This window comes from Schistocerca cancellata, chromosome 5, assembly GCF_023864275.1.
Source record: "Schistocerca cancellata isolate TAMUIC-IGC-003103 chromosome 5, iqSchCanc2.1, whole genome shotgun sequence".
Classification (NCBI taxonomy): Eukaryota; Metazoa; Arthropoda; class Insecta; order Orthoptera; family Acrididae; genus Schistocerca; species Schistocerca cancellata.
In genome coordinates this window covers 461,041,131-461,048,486 of record NC_064630.1, presented here as the reverse complement: position 1 = coordinate 461,048,486, position 7,356 = coordinate 461,041,131, and the positions used below count along the sequence as shown (strand labels likewise).

The 7,356-nt window shown below is 45.0% G+C and overlaps 1 long non-coding RNA gene across 1 annotated transcript; it reads right to left on the bottom strand.

The window, feature by feature from the left end:
* Nucleotides 1-1,394: 1,394 nt before the first annotated feature.
* Nucleotides 1,395-1,990, bottom strand: LOC126188303 (uncharacterized). Its single transcript, XR_007537848.1, has 3 exons — nucleotides 1,916-1,990; nucleotides 1,647-1,757; nucleotides 1,395-1,468 (listed from the first exon to the last, which is right to left on the bottom strand). It is a non-coding gene; the product is annotated as an uncharacterized LOC126188303 (long non-coding RNA).
* Nucleotides 1,991-7,356: the final 5,366 nt, after the last annotated feature.

Here is a 7,356-nt window from a genome sequence, read left to right as displayed (position 1 = left end):
AAGTCGCAACTAAGAGTCGCAAGTAGCAACTAGAAAGCGCGGTTAACAGTGCCATCTGTGGGTCAAAGTTCGTACTACGCCCATCTCTGCGATACACTATTGAGTCCCAACTGCGATTTCCGTGACAAATCGCAACTAAGAGTCGCAAGTAGCAACTAAAAAGCGCAGTTAGCACTGCCATCTGTTGAGCAAAGTTCATACTACGCTACTCGCTACCGAGTCAAACTGCGATTTCTGTGACAAATCGCAACTAAGAGTCGCAAGTAGCAACTAAAAAGCGCAGTTAACATACTTTTCCTAGTGTCATCTGTTGACCGACGTACGTACTTCGTTATGAGAGCCTTGTGCCTCACGAGATCGATGTGCTGTGTGTGCATATGAAGGGCTTATTTCAATAGTGGTGCAAGTCCATTTTTGTTCATTTTGAGATACAGAGTCGTAAAGTTAAATGAGCGCTGACAAATCTGAATTTGAGATACCAGAAATATTCAAGCATATGGCTTCTTGCTAGAGATGAAGCTTTATTTATGTTTGTTTGGATCACTAATTTCAGAAGCATTATAGACAGAAAAGTGGAGGTAATGGACTTGTACCACTATTGAAATAAGCCCTTCATATTATATGACGACATGCACATTCAGCATCAGTTATGGTTGGTCAAATACTGCTGTGACTCTGAATGTATCATATTAATAAGAAGCAACATTGCCTTTTTCTCCTGAAAATATCAAGTAACGTAACAAATGTGTTTGATTCTGCTTCCAGATTGACAGTTTTGGTTAATACTCCACATGCCTACAGGACTTTGCAGTGTTAACACAGCAGAACTCAGACATCTGTATAAGTGTAGAGAGATGAAAACAGTCATATGAATGCCTCACTTTTGTTCCGACACAGTTCAAGACTCGGGAGAAAAGTTTTACACCTGGTGTTCTACATGGCAACTTCACACACAAGAACTTTTTGCCGACACTACTACCACCTACATAAGTAAGCTTTTCCTGTGTTACTTTCAAGGAATTCACTTAAGCTATTCCTGATTTAACTGTAAGATCTGTACTTCCCACTTTCGTATCAACAGCCTCAAAATGCATATTGTAGACTTCGGGTTATGTTACAGGTCAGTGTCACAACAAGATTGTGGAGAAAGAAGGGGGGGGGGGGGGGCGGCATGTCACTCTCCAACAAGTGTTTACCAATAAATATGTGGTGGAAAATTACGGGTATAGGACGGCTTAACATATGGAAAATGAGATTTTCATTATTCGCTCACTGTATTTAACATTTATTGTTCCTTTAAAATCGCACAACAACTTCAATAAAACATAGTTTAATCACTCATCTGCACACTTATTTCGCAATAATGTCACTTTTAAACTGCAAATCCTCTAAGAGATCTCTTGAATCTTCACGAGTCTCTCCCTACAACCTTGATGTGGATAGATACGTACAGCAACCAGAACTGTGTCTGCAAAATCACAAGGATTATTAAACAATTTTTGCTGTCACTAATTACAAGCAATATAATTGGCAGAGTAGATTGCTAATATTTGCTGTAATGAAAGCCACTCAATGGGGTATATTTCACATTTGCAAGAACGATCTCACTTAAGTAATTAAGTCCATCGAAACACTTAGAAACTAACCTCTCGTCTGACGAAAACGGTCTAAAGACGCAGTGGCAATTTCTCCAGATCTGCTGACAATGATATTTTGAGTTATCACTTTACTGAGTGACTGAAATGTAGTTCGGGTACCTGAGAACATAACAATACGTTAGAATTTATTTTCTAAACACGAACTATTAAGGTACTGTATGGCTACTTACATATTAATTACACTATTAATATTTTCACAGTTGTTTCTTTAATACAAGATTAAAGCCAACGGAAGAACAAACGTAAAACATACTTACCAATGACAGGTTTGTTGACATGCAATTTTCTGTGTGGACAGATGTAGCTTTTTCATGCGGTGGTAAGTCGCAGAAATCGCAGGAGTCACAGAAATCGCAGAAGTAGCAGAAGTCACAGAAATCGCAGAAGTAGCAGAAGTCACAGAAATCGCAGAAGTCACAGAAATCGCAGAAGTCACAGAAGTAGCAGAAGTCGCAGAAATCGCGGAAGTAGCAGAAATCGCAGAAATAGCAGTGGCGGAGGGATACGCGACTTAGGTTCCTTAACTGCGACTCTTAACTGCGACAAATCACAGTTAAGAATAACAGATACTGAAAAGTAGCATTCACAGAAATCACTGATATCGGAAAATCGCAGTTTTGCCCATCACTACTTCTATATCTTTCACATCACTTGCAGCGCCATCTGTTGTTGAAAATTGTAACTACTGTAATTTGGAAAGTTTGTCCGCCTGAAAATGTACTGTTGTCCCAAGCATATTGCAACAAACGGTGTATTTCTATCGCTGCTCGTTTAGTTTTTATTGCCGTTTCAAATATACCGGTCATTTTTGAAACACCCTGTACATGTTATATGCTTTTGAGTCTCCATCACCTTACAATTTAGTGTAACACACTCACCTTCCGTTCACAGATCGACTAAAAAATTTCAACGCCTGCAGAGGCCTCCATACCACCACTTGTTCCTTAAAATTTCTGTCACAGATATGCCCTTATTCATCCCTGATTTACACTTATAACAATGTTGGGTTAAAATTTGGAAATCTATTACCTTTCCTGTATCCACACTGGTCACTGTAGCAAGAGAGTTCTTAGGACTGTAGCTGCACTCCTAGCAAGAGCCATGAAAAGCTACTGGGATTCATCCATACCATCATTTATTTCAACAGCTTCGTTTGCAGCACCCTTCATTGGCTCACGTGCAACAGATTCCACAGCAGCTCCAATAAACCCTGCATACTTGTCAATTTTACAAGGTGGGTGTGGCATATTCATTGCGGCACACATTGTTTCTGCTGCAATGTGTCTTTTGCAATAGCTCTCAATCCATAAAACCACCTAACATTTACTTCAAAATAATTATCTTTACACTTACAGAATTCCAAAATGAATGAGTATATTTACAGCAGGCACAATTAATGATACGTTTCCTGGCCAGTCCATTTGATACCTCACTGTCTTCTTGTAAACTAACTGGCCCTCCACATACACTCCTGGAAATTGAAATAAGAACACCGTGAATTCATTGTCCCAGGAAGGGGAAACTTTATTGACACATTCCTGGGGTCAGATACATCACATGATCACACTGACAGAACCACAGGCACATAGACACAGGCAACAGAGCATGCACAATGTCGGCACTAGTACAGTGTATATCCCCCTTTCGCAGCAATGCAGGCTGCTATTCTCCCATGGAGACGATCGTAGAGATGCTGGATGTAGTCCTGTGGAATGGCTTGCCATGCCATTTCCACCTGGCGCCTCAGTTGGACCAGCGTTCGTGCTGGACGTGCAGACCGCGTGAGACGACGCTTCATCCACTCCCAAACATGCTCAATGGGGGACAGATCCGGAGATCTTGCTGGCCAGGGTAGTTGACTTACACCTTCTAGAGCACGTTGGGTGGCACGGGATACATGCGGACGTGCATTGTCCTGTTGGAACAGCAAGTTCCCTTGCCGGTCTAGGAATGGTAGAACGATGGGTTCGATGACGGTTTGGATGTACCGTGCACTATTCAGTGTCCCCTCGACGATCACCAGTGGTGTACGGCCAGTGTAGGAGATCGCTCCCCACACCATGATGCCGGGTGTTGGCCCTGTGTGCCTCGGTCGTATGCAGTCCTGATTGTGGCGCTCACCTGCACGGCGCCAAACACGCATACGACCATCATTGGCACCAAGGCAGAAGCGACTCTCATCGCTGAAGACGACACGTCTCCATTCGTCCCTCCATTCACGCCTGTCGCGACACCACTGGAGGCGGGCTGCACGATGTTGGGGCGTGAGCGGAAGACGGCCTAACGGTGTGCGGGACCGTAGCCCAGCTTCATGGAGACGGTTGCGAATGGTCCTCGCCGATACCCCGGGAGCAACAGTGTCCCTAATTTGCCGGGAAGTGGCGGTGCGGTCCCCTACGGCACTGCGTAGGATCCTACGGTCTTGGCGTGCATCCGTGCGTCGCTGCGGTCCGGTCCCAGGTCGACGGGCACGTGCACCTTCCGCCGACCACTGGCGACAACATCGATGTACTGTGGAGACCTCGCGCCCCACGTGTTGAGCAATTCGGCGGTACGTCCACCCGGCCTCCCGCATGCCCACTATACGCCCTCGCTCAAAGTCCGTCAACTGCACATACGGTTCACGTCCGCGCTGTCGCGGCATGCTACCAGTGTTAAAGACTGCGATGGAGCTCCGTATGCCACGGCAAACTGGCTGACACTGACGGCGGCGGTGCACAAATGCTGCGCAGCTAGCGCCATTCGACGGCCAACACCGCGGTTCCTGGTGTGTCCGCTGTGCCGTGCGTGTGATCATTGCTTGTACAGCCCTCTCGCAGTGTCCGGAGCAAGTATGGTGGGTCTGACACACCGGTGTCAATGTGTTCTTTTTTCCATTTCCAGGAGTGTATTTTACAACACACACATTCACTTAACCTACCATTTACATCACTTTTGTTTAATAAAACTGTGTATCACAACGTTTTATTTTAATCTTCGAAGCACTAATGGGTGTTTCTCTAGATACTGATGAGATTGCCTGTACTTCATTCTCTGTAACTTCACACGCCGCACGTTGAACACAATGTTTCCCTTTACTCGAAAATCTATTACCATGAAACCCACTTTTCTTAAAACACTTCGTTTTGGCGTCATACTTTACTTTTTGAGAGATTTACCAAGCAATTCGTCACTTTTCCTCGGGAAAACGGTAGCTCTTCGACATACAACCCGTTTTTATACTACGAAAGGATACGATACTGTTTTTGGCAGTGCTTTCAATACAAATACGTAATATAGCCTTTATAAAATGGCAATCCACAGCCTTCCATACAAAAAATTACCGATTTTATTAGACCTCGAAGTAATGCAAATAAAAATTTTAACATTTTCAACCGGTGTAGCCCATATTTAAAAATAATAAAGTAAAATACTTCCCATGTGAGTTTATAAGTAACATATACATCATTTTAGGAAAATTGCAGTTTTATATTGAGATAAAAATCCGAAAATGTGAAAAAAATTCCGCTCTAACTTCCGTTAGGCCACAATATTCGGAAACGGCAGCAGTCAAACAGGGAAAGCCGGCAGGTGTGTCGAGATTGGTCACTTTTATGCCCAAAGTGAGAAGGCCGATGACCAGCAGAGTTTGCACAGCAGTAATCAGCAATTCGACAGATTGAGCAGACGGGCAATGCTTCCAAGGAGAACAACTACCAGCGCAATTTGCACATCAGCGGTCAATGCTTCAGGAACTGTCAGCATACTGAACTCATGTGTGTGATGTATCTAGCGATGCAGAGGCGGACGACAGGGAAATGCCATTCCACGCCAACGTAGAGGTAAAACAAGGAAAGCTGCCACGTGTGCCCACATTGGCCACGTTCCTAGCCAACGTGAGAAGCATAGATCAAAGACTGAACCGGCAGTCGCCGCCCTAGAAGCTTCGCGACATTGGTGAAAACACTGAATAAATGTCTCCGACGAACGGGGGTGCGGGGGTCCATCGAGGGGAGAAAGAAGACATGAAGAAACGTCACCTGGACAGACGGACCAATGGTTAGTCGGTGGACGTCATACTCCGCTACAGCGACTTAGCCGCTGTTGTGTCCAGGAATACTGCATACTCAGTTTGCCAGACAAACAATCAAACAACTCGTATTAACGAGTTTTATTACAAGAAGACAAGTACAAATACTTAACATTGATCTGGAAATTGTTGTAGTCCTTTATACGTGATCACCCACAAGTGCAATTCGACAGACGTGTCGCAGGTGAAGGGCAACGTACAAAATAATCAGTCTTCTTCAGACTAGACAAACAGAAGTAACACTTCTGGTCCTAACGACCGCTGCTAACAACAGTCTTTCAAGTGAACTGCAGTGACTGTTGATCTCTAACTGAGCTAATGAAGAGGCTATGGTGCGTCGACTAACGAAGTGGCTAACTTTGAAGCTGCTATCAAAGTGGGCTCCCGCCAGTCAGATGCGTTGTTTATGTCTTCTTCAGCTAGGTGCGGTTGCTGTCACGTTGTCGTCCTGGAGGGAGGTCGGTCAACGTGCGATTGGCTGGCCTCTTGGCACAGCCTCCTGTTCTCTGTTGTTCCCGACTGGCGTGCAGCGTACCGCGGCAATAGGTCAATGCAGAAGATGCCATCCCAGATGTTAACAGGATGAAGATCGTGTGGTAGTTACCCAGGTGGCTGGTGAGCACGAAGGGATTGTTGCCTCATCAAATGGTTCACCTGTGAACCTTGAGGTTGATGAACTCCGCCAGAAAACACCGAACCTGGGGGTCGCTTGTTCAATTCCGGAACGGAGCACCTCGCGCCACGCTGTAACCGCTTGTTAATAACACAACGGGAGAATTCACAAGAAGACCGCGCCGCCACCGCAGTGAGTCACGGGTACGGTACTGAATGGAAGAATACGACGGTCTGGCGCTACGCTGCAGTACGAGCTGTAGCAACATCAGCGGTCACTGGGACCAGCACGCTACGTCTCCGCGTGGCATTGCCGCCGCGAGGAACTGAGCGGGTTAAAACACAATGCATTACTCTGCTTGTTTTAAGGGCCTTATGTGTCAATAAAGGACTGTTAGGGAAACCACCAATGTTTCACACACACTGAGCCAAATAAAGAACCCATTCCACCGCCCACGAAGTGTCGCTTTCCCTCTCCCCATCCCTGACAAAATAATGACCTTTGCTCCTCTCTTTCACTGATGTCCAATATCTAGTGTCACTAAATCCCGACCCGCTAAATAGATAACGTTCTGGGGAAGGCTAACCAAAGTCTGCATTTTATTGGCAGAAAACTTTGAAGATGCAACAAGTATATGAAAGGGACTGCCTACACTAAGCTTTTCGTCATCTGTCAGAGTAATGCTGTCCGAATTGGATTCTTGCTAGATGAGATTGACAGGCAACATAGAAAAGTCCAAAGAATAGCCGCTCGTTTTCTATTATCGCGAAATAGGAGAGACTGTATCACCGATTTGATGAGTGATTTGGGGTGGCAGTCGTTAAAACAAAAGCGTTTTGTGTTGCGGCGATATCTTTTCATGAAATGTCTCTTTCAACCTTGTTCCTCTGAACGTGAAAATATGTTATTGTGGCCAACGTACATATGGAGCAATGATCATTGTAATAAAATAAGAGAAATCAGAGCTCGTACAGGAAAATTTAAGGGTTCATTTTTCCCACGCGCCGTTACGGAGT